Source organism: Equus przewalskii, chromosome 1, assembly GCF_037783145.1.
Source record: "Equus przewalskii isolate Varuska chromosome 1, EquPr2, whole genome shotgun sequence".
Taxonomy (NCBI): Eukaryota; Metazoa; Chordata; class Mammalia; order Perissodactyla; family Equidae; genus Equus; species Equus przewalskii.
In genome coordinates, this window is record NC_091831.1 from 50,553,707 (window position 1) to 50,569,254 (window position 15,548).

The 15,548-nt window shown below is 38.2% G+C and overlaps 1 long non-coding RNA gene across 2 annotated transcripts; it reads right to left on the reverse strand.

Moving 5' to 3' along the window:
- Positions 1 to 6,209: 6,209 nt before the first annotated feature.
- LOC139074140 (uncharacterized) lies at positions 6,210 to 13,900 on the reverse strand. 2 transcript variants are annotated; one of them, XR_011523652.1, is made up of 4 exons: positions 13,694 to 13,891; positions 11,263 to 11,354; positions 9,010 to 9,280; positions 6,210 to 6,540 (listed from the first exon to the last, which is right to left on the reverse strand). It is a non-coding gene; the product is annotated as an uncharacterized lncRNA (long non-coding RNA). The 2 variants fall into 2 exon arrangements; XR_011523653.1 differs by lacking the exon at positions 11,263 to 11,354 and having other exon boundaries at positions 6,212 to 6,540; positions 13,694 to 13,900.
- Between the last annotated feature and the right edge of the window lie 1,648 nt (positions 13,901 to 15,548).

Consider the following 15,548-nt stretch of genomic DNA (forward strand, 5'->3'; position numbering starts at 1 on the left):
TACTGCCAGAAGCTTCAGAATGTCCAAATAGAAGGAATTCTAAGTGAAAAACTGAGTTATTGGTTCCATATGTCCACCTGGATTTTCATGTAATAAAAATAGACTAGGAATATTTAACTTTTCTTAAACCTAGGTGTTGTGAAACAAGTGATTGTTTTATTATTTTCATAATTAAAAACAAAATAAAACAGTCCGAAAGATAATCTCTTTGAGGGCATATTCCAGAGAGTGTGCCTCACAGGGTCTTGAATATGACAAATCCTCAATAAGTTTTTGATGTGTAAATAGAACAGTGGTTATGAAATGGATCACAACGCATTGTTTTGTTCTAAAGGCTGTTTGGGTGAATTCTCATAGTCTCAAAGTAATAATTTGCTTCCCAGTGTAAATATTTAACTTTTTAGGTTTCCCTGATTTAAAAGCAAACAGTGTTTGGCTCTTAAGTTTCGTATAGTTTTGGCTTCAGATCATAAAACCGGGAAATATTTCTGATTTGTAAGCTATCTTTGTTAAGATAATATGTTCAGCATATTTTCTAAAAGGCTCATAGATTCCTTAAACTTTCAGAGAGAGTGATTTCATACCTATTTTATGCACATAATCCTTATGAATGTGATAGTAATTGGACTACAGCAAATGGAAAATAATAAAGGAGACAATAAATATCAGATTTTACATATTTGCTTTTTTACAAAAATCAATTCATAAATGGATGGGATGTAATGTGGTACTATCAAAGCCTTTGTGGTTAAATTTACTTTTAATCATTTTTGCTTTATTATCTTTTGGCAGCTGGAAAATCTACCATTAATCTTCGTGAAAAGAAATTAAACTTTAAACCTTGCACACTAAAAAGAAAAAGCTGCTAAGGTACAGAGTTAATAAGCTTATTAACTATAAAATTAATCAATCAACACTAGCAAATTCACACTTAGAAAACTTTGCTGATAATTATATGATACTTCTATTATGTTCCTGCTTTGATTTACTCTATTTGCTAATTTTGCAGAAATAATGATTCATTATATTTTTGATAGCCTATAATTCCTATTGCAAATATTTCAATTTGCGGTATCTATATACTTTTGGTTTTAAGGCAGAATTTTAAAATGATGTTCAAACTTGAGTTTGGAGAAATAATTATATAAATACAAAAAGTATGGTTCACTCTCTCCCCCAAAATAGATTAAGATGGAGTGAAATCGTCTGGGTTCCAGTCCTAGCACCTTCATTTATTACCTGGAAACAATTGAGTAATTACCCAGCCTCCCTAGGCCTCAGTTTTCTTATGTAAAATGGGATTAATTAAAGCTTCCGCCTCATAGGATCCTTGGGCACATTAATGAGATAATTTATGCTAATGCATTTAGTGCTAGCACAGTGACTGGCACATGGTGAGTACTCAATAAATCTTAGCTATTTTTTTAATCAACATGACAGTAATTTTTTAGGAGTAAGGGATTATCTGGTTGCTCTGAAGTTTACACAGACATAAATATGTCCATGTTGATTGTGTGCAACCTGATGAAGAAGGAGTAAATACATTCAGGATGTTTCTAACAATTATGGCTTATTGGTGGCCTTTATAACAGTAACGTAAAGTACTGCTTATAATAATGAAGATTCCCATGAACAAATCATATTTGTAATAATGAGTATAATTGTAGTGGATTAATAGCATAATTAGAGTTGTGATGACTATTTAAAAAGTGAGTTAGAAAATAATAACATTATGTGTGTGTTAATATAGATTGTTTATGCCAATATGGAATTGTGAATGTGTGAAAATTATGAGATAGCAATCAAGAAACTTATGTAGCCTGAAAAAGAGAACTGCATGTAGGGAAAGAATCCCTCGACCAGAGAAATGGACATGGCTGAGAACAAAACGATGTCTTCCTAAAGTAAATACCTTGGAATCACGTGATAATAAGTCAAAAGAGGGCAGGACATCCCACTAGGAGTCATTAGTCTGGTGGTATTCCATATCACTCAGAGTAGTGGACTATTAACATTTGACAAAGAATCTATTGAAGCAACATAGAGATAATTAGCATGCAAGGCACAGGGAACACTGTTGTTATGCCACTGGGTTTTATATAAACTGAAACCACAAAATACAACTCTACTGTGACCTTTGTTTTGGAACTGTGACTGAAGTACTCTTCATGCTTCCTCTCCTCTGTGAGATCCTGTTAGATTACATTACAATTATGATTATATCTAATTATATTACACTAATTATGAACTGATCATATATGAAGGAAAATAAAGTCACAGGGAATGAGTGACTTTTATAGGGATGAAATTTTGAATTTAATAAAGGTTGAAAGGGCAGAAAGTCTGAATTTTATCATCACAAATAACTTGTTCTAAACCGTTTTCCCTGAAAAAATTTTACTTTGTTACAAAATGTGTCATTTATTTTGTTTGGCCACTATTACATTGAAACTAACCTTTTAAATTCAATTAATTAGTGAAAATTGATGGGAGACCTCCTAAGTGCAATGAATAGGTACCGAATGATGGGATGAATCAAACACAGATCTTGCTCTCCAAAAGCTTATGGTCAAGAAGGAAGGTTAAGAGTCTAAGATTAGGCAGGAAGAGATCAGGCTATAAGAGACGTAGTGTGAAGTCCATTATGCTGTAAGCAGACAAAATTACGTCTAAGTGCTAGCTCCTCTGACAAGGTTCAGGTTAATGATCTCTGGGCTATTTACAGAGATAATGTAAACTCACACACTTAAGCTCTTCTTACTGTTATGCTGTGGCAATCACCCATCCACCCATCCATATATCAAACACTTATAGAATGTCAACTCTGCCAGGCACTGAGCCTGTAAAAATGAATTAACCTTTTATGGAGTTCACATTAGTAAGGGAGATACCCTATCTTGCTGTAGTTTATTTACTTGTCTCAGTGCTAGGATTGAAATACGTACCAGGTATATTGAGGTCAATGGGATAAAAGTTTAGGGTATTTGCATAATAATTATTGTTAAGGTTGGCTTAAAAATTACCAATTTAGAAATGCAGAATTTTAGATCTTAAGGATCATGAAATTGACCTCTTCCATTTTACACATGGATAAAGGTTCAGAGAAGATAAATGATTTGCTCAAGGTCACACGGCTTACTGGCAACTGAACTGAGAGTTGATCCACCCCTGGTTCTTTCAGCTTTACTCTGTTCCTTTTCCCATCAAGCCCACTGCCTCAGGAGGGTGAATAGTTAATAGAAATGTTTTGTGTAGTGCCTGAGCCAAAGAAAACATGCCCAAATTGCTGATTAAAAGGGAAATAAATTAGTGATATGGGCCGCTTAATGGCAGGTACCAGATTAGAAGTAGATTTACTCTGCAAGGACCAACAAAGAAATTAACGCAGCTTTATGAAGATATCACCTTACAAATTAGGGAGTTGTCGATATTCCACGACTCTGATATGAATGCAAAGAGACATTTTATAGAACATTAAACATGAAAAAGCTTATAAAAGTCAAAAGGAAAATATCCGTTCCAATCTTGAATTCCTTGTGATAAGGCTGAAGTAGGGTTTCAATAAATTAAGGCTCCTCTATGGCCTTTTTTTTTTTTTCAAACAGGAATGTATAGGCCAATGTTCAACAGCTACTACTGAAATAACATTTGGACTCTAGGATAGTCTGCTGTAATAGAACATTCTAGAAGCATGACATCTACTCTACCATTGACTAGCTATTGATTTAGGAAAAGTTACTTAACCTTTCTGAGCCTCAGTTTCCTCACTGATACTATGAAATATGGAATATGAAAACCACTTAGGATTCTTTCCAGCTTTAAAACTTGATGCTGTTACAATAGATAATACTTGCCTGTTTAGAAAGTACACCTACAAATGGTTAGCTGAACTTTGTGTTCTGCTTAATCTGCACTGGTAAATAAAGTTGCTGATAACTAGGAATAGAAAGAAAAATGATAGCTCACTCATTTTAATGAGCATGCTGAAAGCATATGCAATGGCTTAATATTAAACTATTCTACTAGTGGAGAAATTGGAAATATCACAATAAAAATTTTCAATTTTCCATTTCAGTAACTTTATTGAATTGCCAAGGCATATAACAACAGCCAAAGTTGATACATTAAATGTGGATGTTTAAGAACAAAGTTAATACGTGACATTATTGTTTCTCATTTTAGTCTCTTTCTGCCAGCGCTCTCCAAAGTTAAATAAATCTTCTTCCTTACTTATTACCAAAAAATGTCTTAACTATTTCTGATAGTTTGAATATTTTTTCACCTAATTCTTTACTCTTATGTAAACGTAGTAAATCACTATACGTTTCTATTTCTTCACTTCCAAGCGTAATACAATGTCAATATTCCCTTGGTTTCCCCTGAGTCTGTCTTCTGGTTTCTATTTTCAGTTTATGATCCTTGTGTCTATATTTGGTAAAAGTCTGCTTATATGCTCAAATATGATGTAAGGCAATCTTTTAACAAAATGTTTCTGAGTGGAACCTAAAGCGATCTGAATTATTATAATTTTAGATCTATGCTTCCCAAGAAGGCAATATAATGCTTTTTTAAAGGACAGAGTTGCTATTTGGTTTCAAATATGTTACATTTTATGTATTTATTCTATATTTAATAATATTCTCATCCTTTTCTTTGATGCTAATGTTGCTGTAGAAACTGCCTTCCTCCTGACCCAGATTCTCTCTTTGTGTTTCCCTACCAGGACAGATGGAATTTCTTCTCCTGGGCTCTAGTCCCTGTTTTCCGCACCAGCTGTGGACCTTCATCCTGGCCACTAAGGGACTTGGCTTTGATCATATTCCAAAGATCTGGCAATTAATTAGCATGAGCGATATTGTTAAGAAGTTACGCAAAGAAGTCATAGTCATTCTATTGTAACCCGTGTTCCTTCACCTTAAAAAAATTCTGAGTAGATGAGTATGATTCAGGAGAAGACATCGTCAATTAATTCTAAAGATGATCACTGATGACCTGAACTTTTTCTAGTATTTGGGGAAGGGTCAAGGATATTGGCAACATTCTTCAAAGAAGCAGTGGTTTCTAGTGCGCCTCAGTGGTAGTTGGACTAGAGATGGTTTTGCTATCATTGAATTCTATGGGGAGTGGGAGGGCTCTGATTAACTTGACTCTTGATTTAACAAAGGAAAGCTCCCCACTTCTAGAGTGGAAGAAACCCTCCTGGGAAGTAGAAGATATAATTAAATTGCCTGGAAATTGGATTTTACGTAAGCAGTTTACAGATGCATTATACAGTAAGTAAAATGTTAACTATTTCTCTTTGCGTGGGGAATGAGGCTCAAAGGTAACCACACTGCATTCCCCCACCCGCACCCCACCCCCATTTACTTCTTCCATTTTAGGACGCATATTTAGAAGAGGAAGTATACACGGAAGAGGCCCAGCAAATGGTGTTGCAGAACCTATCCCGAGATAACAGCCCCGACCTTTAACAAGATCAGCTAGGCCCTGCCTTAGGGACCGAGATGGGCAGAGACGGGGTCTACCTCCAAGGGCTCATTTGCTTCAGCCTGTGTTGTGGAGATCTGCTTCCCAGAGCTTACTGTGTGACTGATTTCTAATTTACCTCCCAACTACATTCATAGCGTGAGTCCTGGATTAAGGGTCCCATCTTCCTGTATTCTCCTATTATTTTGCTCAAATCCCTTGCCTGGAGAACACATACCTTTCTTTAGTCTGACCAATAGCTACATCCATTCTGAGTCTGATTGGCATGATTTTCATTTGACATTTAAGAAATGTTTATTGATAATCTAACTGTGGTACAGTAATTAAAGATGCAAAAGTGAAAAGAAACAGTCCTTATCTTTTTTTTTTTTAAGATTAGCCCTGAGCTAACATCAGACACAAATCTTCCTCTTTTTGCTGAGGAAGACTGGCCCTGAGCTAACATCGGTGCCCACCTTCCTCTATTTTATATGTGGGATGCCACTACAGCATGGCTTGATAAGCGGTTTGTAGGTCTGTGCCTGGAATCTGAACCTCTGAATCCCGGAACACCAAAGCAGAGCACACGAACTTAACTGCTGCACCACCGGGCCAGGCCAGAATCAGTCCCTCTCTTTGAGATGCCTCCAGTCTAGGGCCAAAAAAAAAAAAAAAAAAAAACAAAAAAAACGGATAAATAGGCAATTATAATAGTATGTACAATAATGAGATCAGCACAGTCATGTTATAAGAACACCTTGGAGGAGCACTCATCTCTTTATTGCATTCTATGATATAGTCTACAGCAGAGAAACTTGCTTTGTTTCTATTTTTCAAAAGCACTGTCATCAAGACAACTATATTTGGCTGACCTAGTTCATCATATTCCAGTACATCTTAGATGTCTCTTCCATCACTCTTAGAGCAGTGAACAATGGTAGATGCAATAGTCACCTACTGTGGAAGGTTCCCCACTCACAGAGTTCTCCTTGTTCCACTCATCCTTTCTCCTTGCCATAGATGATTGTGTCAAGGATTGAAACTCCTTGGTAATAGTCAGTCGTACTTTCTTTCCTGAGAATTTGAAAAAATGTGATTGGAATCATACAGATATGGAAGCATATTGAACCCTTAATGGCGGCCCTAGAGAGGGGATCCTCAGGCTTCTGCAGCTGAGATTCCGCAAATCTCAGCCCTGCTCTTGTCCTTTCTAGAGTTGGTTGTTTGTCATCTTTAATTCTACAAGAAACTCTTGCATTCTCCTAATAATTTTTTAATGCTTAAATTATCTATTTTTTTGTGCTTGCAGCCCAAGAATGTTTATCTGTTTGTATATTATTTTGCTCTCTTTGTGTAATCTAGAAAAATATCATCTATGCTCAGATAATACACACCAATTCTGTTGTTATTAAGTGCAAATGCTATAAGGGCTGTGTTTGACCTCTTACAACTCTGTCTCTTCAGGCAATAAGAGCAGAATTGATATCCCTCTGGTTCCTAGGTCCAAAGGTCAGCTGAAAAAAGAAATGGCCTCAGGACATCTTCTAGAGCTTTCTCTGCTCATCTCTTTGTATAGAGAGTGCCTACCTAATTCAAGAGTAAAGGATCTTTGGGAGAGGAGGACCCAATCCTCATGTTTTGCCATTCCAGTGTTTCTTAGCAAGCCAGGACTCTTATTCTTAGATTCTGAAACTGATCTATCTAGCTCTGATGTTTGCCTAAGCTAGGCCAGGAACCCCACCCACACTGACTCCATTTCAGGCCAGTCAAGCTCTGCGCATTTACTGGGAAACTTCTTCTCCCTTGAGTTTTCCGTCTTGCATCTGTATACGTGGATTCTTTCTAGGAAATGATGGCTGTCTGTGTAGATATTGATATGGCTGCTCAGCAAGATGATGCCTCTTAAATCATCCAGTGACACTATCTCCTTTGCCTAGTCTAGACTACAGGATACCACACCCTAACCACGGTCCAGCACTCTTGGACTCTTGGACTGCCTCTTGTTCAGGCGTCTTCGTATATGTATAAAAACCATTAAACTGGGAGCTTTGTAACTATCCAAATCACCTACATGGGGCAAGTCTTCACTCCTCTTCCACCAAGAAACTTTCTGACACCTCAACTATAAGAGTGATTACACCATGTGATTTTGAAATTTATAGCATTTAAAAATATATCATTAGTTTTTAAAAAAATAAACTTGAAGCTTTTCCTTGACATGAAATTGTACGTTAAGATCTACTATAGAAAGTAAAAAACAAAAACAGAAAACAAAAACCCAAGAGTTCCTCTGGTGGAGGTGGAAGCCAGGATAGGGGCTTGGCTGAAGCTCCACTTATTTGGTGTTTCTATTCTTTTCTGCTGCAGCCTTGAGAACTCCCTCTGTGAGCACCTGAACACCTGGGGTTGCCTGGAGCACAGTTTGCGAATCACTGGTCTCAATATCATTCATTTAGCATTCAATCCATTACTTTTTTTTGGCTTTTCTTACACTTCGGCCACATTATCATATTTTGCATGGTTATTTAATTTTCTAAGTATATGTTTTGACCTCCGCACTAGATTGTAATCTCCTCAAGTGTAGAAAGAATATTTTGTCTTAGAGAGAAGCCAAATAAAAATCCACATAGACAGATTAAGTCAGTGCCCAATTTGTGAAAAGGGCATTTGTTAATAATTATTGATTGCTTACTGATTCTTTTGGGGCTCTAACACTCAAGGGAGGGAACCATTCTGGAACCTGGACATGAATAGGTAGTAGGTTTAAGGAGCACAATGTGAGATGGTAAGTTGGGCTCTTGTTCTGTAAAGTCAAGATATTGACCCCATGCTGCTGACGCTTTTCTAGAAGAATGCCATCAGGCAGAGTGATGCAGAAAACAGTGTGTACTTTTTACTGATGACAATGCTTACTTGATATAACTGGCCTGATATGCTCAGGAAAGACTCAGAGATGGCTCCACCTATTATTCCAGGTGTGGCTTTCGTGTAAGCAAAGTTTCAAATCACAAGCAGAATTGAAAGGAGATGCTGTTCTGCTTCCTTCATATAACACTGTTCAGTATGCAAGAAACCAGCAAAGATAGAGGAAACCAAGACATCTTATCAAAGCTAGTGATGTGATTAATTTTATGGAGAATGAATGGGCAATATTATGGGTAACACTTCAACAGCCGGCTTGAGATAAAATTTTTCATTCTGTTCATTGGTGTTACCACTGATTAATAGCCAGCATGACTCAAAAAAACATATTTATATCCACCGTAGTTAGCTGACTCACATGACCGAGTGTTATTTATCCAACACACGTTATCTAATCATGGTTGTATTTTCCAATATGCTTTGTAATCAGAAACCACTTGTTTCTTCAGTGTGAACTAAATGCTTTATAAAGGAAGAAGAAGCTTATATAATATCTACTATAGAAAGGGATTTCTTTAATTAATATCTATTTTGGAGCTTTGACTTGTTATTTAAATAAAGTTAAAACTAGCTTGAACAAGGCTCTTGAAAATATTTAGTAGAGAGTAATTATATATTTACCTCCTGTTGCTTAGAAACATCTTCATATTTCCAAAGCCTTGGTAGTACAAAGGACTGGTATCATTACAGAGGAATTATACTTTCCTGGCCTTTGACAAAGGTTTCTTGGCAGAATTTTTTAATCCAATTCTCACTATTTGTGATATAAGGTATGCACACGTTCTCCTCTTCTGAAGAGTGTTTCTATGCATATGATCTTATTCCTCTTGATGAGTACCCTATACAGGAGAAGTGGACAGAAGTGGCTGTGGTCCTGTTGCAGCTGGAGCAGCTAAAGAACAAAGAAGTGGATGATTTGCCACGTCACAAATGGATTGGGTTGAGATGAAGATTTCTGGTCTCCTAGCCCAGGGCTCTATCCACCAGACATGGATTCTCAGTCTTGCTTTCCCACTGGCATCACTCCTGATGTATGAGACACACTTCTATGGATAACCATGGATCACAACACCAGTGATTTTCATGGGACACATCATGGGATGTGTATATGTCTGTGTGTGTGTGTGTGTGGTGATGAGATTCCAAAGGAGATGTATTCAAATTTTGGTGGGGCTCCTGAGTATAGTTTTAATATGCTCCAAGAAGTCTCCAACTCTTTGAAAATGGTGGTGAGTATTAATGTATTTTCTGTACCTTTCTAAATCTTTTCTTCTGTACCTCCTACATCTTTCCCTAGGAGTCCAGAAATCTTTTACTTTGGAAGCGAAAATGCTTCCTCATTAGACTTACTCTTTATACAATACATGTTGGCTGCTTCATTTATACAATGAACCCTTTGCCATATGGGTCATTTTTGGTTTGGTTCAAAGACAACCTGCTGCCCGATGAAACCCAAGCTCTCTCTCCTGACAGATTAGATGCGACCTGGCCCCTGGCTGTACATTTCCCCATACCCTTGAAAGAGCACAACGTGGTCCTCTCCTTTCTTCTTCCTTTTCTGCTCACTCCTTTAATCCTGGCTAAATCAATCAAATATTTCCCATGCTAATAATAGTAATGATTACAAGGTAGCCCAGTCATCCTGAGGAGGTGGGCTGAGGGTGAGGGAGGGATGGTGAGAATGTAACTCTGTCCATTGCTAGGACGAAAAAGTGTCTTTCTGCTCAAGACATTCCTTGGGGGGATATAGAGACTCTAAAAGAATATGACTGCATCCAGAAGAGTACACTCTGGTGTAAGGTGTAGGGAGAGCTCTGATGTGGGGGTGATCTGGGAGAGAGATCGGGGGCAATGGGGAGTGTCATTCATTACTCCACTCTACCCAATTCCAGAGAAAAAACCATTTTTAGCTGTTGGAAACATGATAAAATCGTCAAAAGCATATGCAATTATCTGTCCTTCAACAAGTATTTGTTGAGGGTCTGCTAACATAGTAAAATTAATGGCTAACACATATAGTGTGCTGACAATGTGCCAGGCAGTTTGTGGAAAGCTTTGCATCTATTATTTTATCTAATCTGTACAATAACCTGTGAAGTATATCACCATTTTGCAAGTGAGGAAATTGGGACTCAGAGAGGAAGGGTAAATGCTTGAGGTTACACAGCTTATAAATGGAAGGTGGATTTGAACACACCTTGTGTGACCCTAGAGCCTCCCCCACACCCCCCCACCCCCCCCGCCATATTTAACCACCACACTCCATTACTAGAGGCCTACACTGGAGATACACCAGAGGGTAAGGCAGGTGTCTGCCTTTGTGAGATTTCCCTGCTGTTAGGATGGCCAACTGTCCTGGTTAGCTCAGGGATGTCCCAGCTTTAGCACTGAAAGTCTCATAACCTGAGACACCCCTCAGTCCCAGGCAAGCCAAATCAGTGGGTCACCAGTACTGCTAGTGCAAATCTGTGTCTCCTTGGGCCTGTCGCAACTACGTCCAAGGGATCGATGCCTCCCTGACATGTTAGTCCTGTGAAGCCCATACTGAAGGGCGTCAATAGTGTGGAGGAGGCCAAGACTCTTCAGTGTGCACTTTCCAGCCCACCTAGCTACCTAAGAGGATGGAGACAGCACAGAAACGTGGCTTCAGGGCAGAGAAGACTGAGCATGCTGAGGAGACAGGGGAGTATTTTCTACCCTCTCCTAATTCTCCTCTCTCCCTCTTTCATGACATATTACCCACTTCTTTCTCCATTTGTATTTTTCTTTTAGGGAAAGTTTCACTGGTTAACAGATGACTCTCCAGGGAGACAGGTGAATCCTGCTATAACTGTCTCAATAGAGACAGATACAAGTGTATTAAAGGAGACTCACCTTGGACGTGATTAATTTCTACAAGGATATCCTTTAGTGCAGAGGAGAGTAAAATACCTCTCTTCTTGCCTGGCAGCACTTCTGGTTTCCACCTATCATAAGCACAGGTTTAAACAGATGGAAGCTTTGAATTTTACACCTGTTCTTTTCCTTCCTGTCATTCATCACATACATTCTAATTGCACTTTATGTATAGTTGGAGGGCCTCTCTGCTAGACTGTAAACTCCTCGAGGGTAGAGACCGCGCCGGTTTTGTTTTTTATTACGTGTTCAGCACGAAGCATGACGTATGGTATGCACTCAATAAATATTTCTTAAATCAATAAACTCTATATCAGAGAAAAAATAGCATTTAATTTAAGTTCGACTTTTTAGGCTTGCTTTGTGAAAAGCAAGAGGGGAAGAACTTACAAAGTAAAGTGTGTGTTCCTAAGCTGTGATCTACAGACTTTTTCAGTGTGTACAAAATGACTAACGTTTAGTGAGTGTATATTATGTGCCACACACACACACATATATATATATATGTATAATACACACACACACACACACGAACTCATCCAGTTCTCACCTAATTTCATGAAAGATAAAACAAAGGCAGAGAGAAGTTAAATAACTTATCAAATATTAAGTAATAGGTGATCTGAACTTATTACTGACCAGAGCTAAAACTTAGGAAGCCTGACTCCAGTTTTTAACTGCTATGGAGAACTGCCCTTTTTACATACTTTGCAGCTGACTTCATGAGTGAGCCCAGCAGTCTGACTCTGAGCCATGCACCAGATTCCTTATGAGGCCAACGATTAAAATGGATGGGTCAAGAGCTACCCTCTTCTATCCCTGAAGGATTCTGTAAATATGTTTATATATAATCCAATTTTTATTCTCTCATTAGTAAGAAGTATATTTTTGGCCCAAATAAAATTTGTCTTGGCGCTCGTATCGTCCATATCAGTCTTTTAGGAGATGAATGTTTATGCCACTATGTAAAGCATCCAAAGGCATAGACTTGATGACAGTTGCAGAAAAAGGGAAGGTTGGAACATTCAAAAACAGGAAAGAAAATGAAGCTGCTTAGATGGGATTATTATGAAGGACCATGTGATTAGGACTCCAAACCTGAACTACATTAAATCTAAATACAAAATTTTGGTGGAGAGATCAAATAATAGGTTAGTTAGATGTGACCCCAGGTGGTCACTCCTGCTCAGGTCTTCTCTGGGCTCCAAGGACCTAGGATCTCAGTTTTCTATGGAGCTGATGACACAGCCTGGCGTTGGAATCACAGGTCCGCCAGTGATGCTGTGGCTGATGCTGCCCTACGTCCTCAGGACCCATGCAGCAAATCCTGAACTGGCCTCATCCAGCAGTCATAAAGAGCTCAGGCACCACAGCTATGCACTAAGCGATGGACAGATACTTAAAAAAATTCTAGCTTTCGTAGGCTACAGCAGAGCTTTTAGAGATGGAATTGGATGTGTCAATACAAGGGACGATTCTCTGTGATAAGTTTTATTCAATTGCTGACAGGTTCATCAACTCCTTGCATCTTGGGGATATGGTACATTTTGGGGGGAAATTAACTATGAAGCAATAAGAACAACTATACCGCATATTATATTTTGGTTATTAATTGCTGTAATAACAACATAAATGGGCTATTCTACTTGATATATTGGCAAAAGGGTCTTAACCAGGGCAAAGTGCAGGCAAGGCAAAAAACGAGTACAATATATTAGGATCAGTATAACCTGAAACCCCATAGAAAACACTGAAATTTTGGTTACTAGTATTTAAATATACATTCTGGATATTATAGATATATAATTAGGTTAAAGCACTCCATGATACTTTACTTTTGACGGATTAAATATTCCTTAAAGTGGTGGCATAAAGAACAAAATGAAAATCAGTCAACCAAAACTTCCCCCAAATCTTCAAAAATCTGTTAAATCTCATCTAGCACTAATTACTATAAACTTATAAATAATGAAGAGAAAAAAATTTTCAATACACTAATAAATTTGGTGAATCCACTCTTCACTTAATTGATTTTTCAGCAAAATGATTTTTGAAGATGAACCCAGTTCCCAAAAGGCCTCCTTTTCCCAGTTGCCATATGAAACATGTCATGTATCATCTCAGATGGGCATTGACTGGGAACTACTGAAATTGTCTGGTGTCACCAACCCCAGGAGAGGCCTACGTAGCTTTCCTTTCAGCCATGCTGATGGTCTGCTTTAACTATTTCTTATCAAATTCTCAACCAATTGTATTTGGCTTCCAAAATTCCACTCAACTCTACTATTCTTAAGATTATTGATGATTTCTTAATTTTCAAACTCTGTGATCTTTTGTTGGTCAACTTCTCTACAGGTGTCTCTGCAGCATCCAAATTTTCTTTTTTCTTCCTTTAACATTGTTCTCTCACCTTCAGTCTGATTGTCCCTTTTCAGTCCCTTTTGTTGGACTTTCTTCCACAGTCCTCCTCTTAATGGAGAGTTCTAGACAAATGTGAGTGGAATTATTGTCATTGGTTTATTGCTGCTTAAATTCAAACAGAGGACTGGAGGTTTGTTTTCAAATCAAGAAGAGTGCACATACACACACACAGATAATCAAATAGAATGAGCAAGTCACTCAGAATTCTACATAGAACTCTCTTCCTGGCCCCTAGTTACTTTGGCAGCAGTAGAAAAGTAAGCTGGAGTAACTACGCAATAGCTTCAGAGACACCATGGGCCCTGGGATCAGAAAGAAGTTACGGGATTCTAAGCCTGATCCTAGGAGGATAAGCTTATCTGGAGGTGGTCAGTGAGGACAGGGATGTGAGAGGGCAAGCTGTCAGATTCCTGGATTCTGGAGTGTTATGAGATGAAGTGTGTCTCCCCCCAAATTTTTATGTTGAAGTCCCAACCCCTAGATCTCCAGAACGTAACTGTATTTGGAGATGTGGTCTCTGAAGAGGTGACTGAGTTAAAAAGAGGCCTGTAGGGTGAGGCCTTAATCCTATAGGATTGCTGTCCTTCTAAGAAGAGGGGGAGGCACTCGGAGTGTGTGCACAGGGACAACCATGTGAAGGGGCAGCAAGAGGGTGGCCATCTGCAAGCCAAAGAGAGAGGCCCCAGGAGAAACCAAATCTGCCAACACCTTGATCTTGGACTTGTAGCCTCCAGAACTATGAAAACATAAATTTCTGTTGTGTAAGCCACCTTGTGGCATTTCGTTACAGCAGCCTTTGCAAACTAGTTAATCCATGGAAGAAGCTAAATTCCTGGATAAGCAGTTTGGCACCTCTCCACTGAGGGGCTTATTGGTAAAGCCATAAGGTGCTCCTGCTTGGAGTTAGAAAAACTTTCCTCATGAATATTTCCCCCCAATCAAGAGGTGGGACATTTCTACTATTTCCAGAAGAGGAGTGAGGTAATCCCCCTCAATATGGCATTTGCTTCTTTACTTAGAGCCACTAGCTATGTATAACCTTCACATAAAGAGAATTCTTTGTGACAATGATCTAGCAAACTTCAAAATTTATCTCAGCAAAGAGCTAAAAAGCAAAACAAAATGAAACAAAACAAAAATGTCCAGTGTTTGAAGAGCTCACATCCTTTAGTCTAGAAAAAAATCTATGCAATTCAGACAAGTTTTCTGCATCAGGATTTGTGCTAGCTTCAACAGAAGATATACTAAAATTGGAATAGGGTTTTAAATTGGTTTCATGACAAAGGCTATAAATTATACTAGGTGACTCAAATTATTCATGAGAGAGAGGAGATCTTGATTTATGCACTAGTTTTGTGTAAATTTCATTTTTGTAAAGTAAATCACTTTTCCCATTGACTCACATTACGATTTGAGATACGCTTTATCTTCTTTTCTGAGTAGTCTTCAGTTGACAGAGGCTTTTTGCACATCCATGCAAGCATTTAATGACCTAAATGAAAGCACTTAAATGAAGCATAGCTATTTACAGAAACTGCAAGAGAACCATATATTCATCCAACACACACAGCAAACGCTTAACAAAGGCCAACTATGTAGTAGGGACTATAGATTCAAAGACATGGACCGACCCGCTGGCTTCAAGATGCTTACTGTCTTTGTAGATTGAAGAATTCTTTTGAGAAGTAAATAATCAGCCCCTGAATGTGAATGCCCTGTTATATGCATACTTGGATGTTCTTAAAAATTGATTATATAACACTATGAAGAATTTTATCATTGTTTGCTCAAATCTGGTCCAATATATATCAATAAAATTGATGTCATGCGTATCACCAGCATTT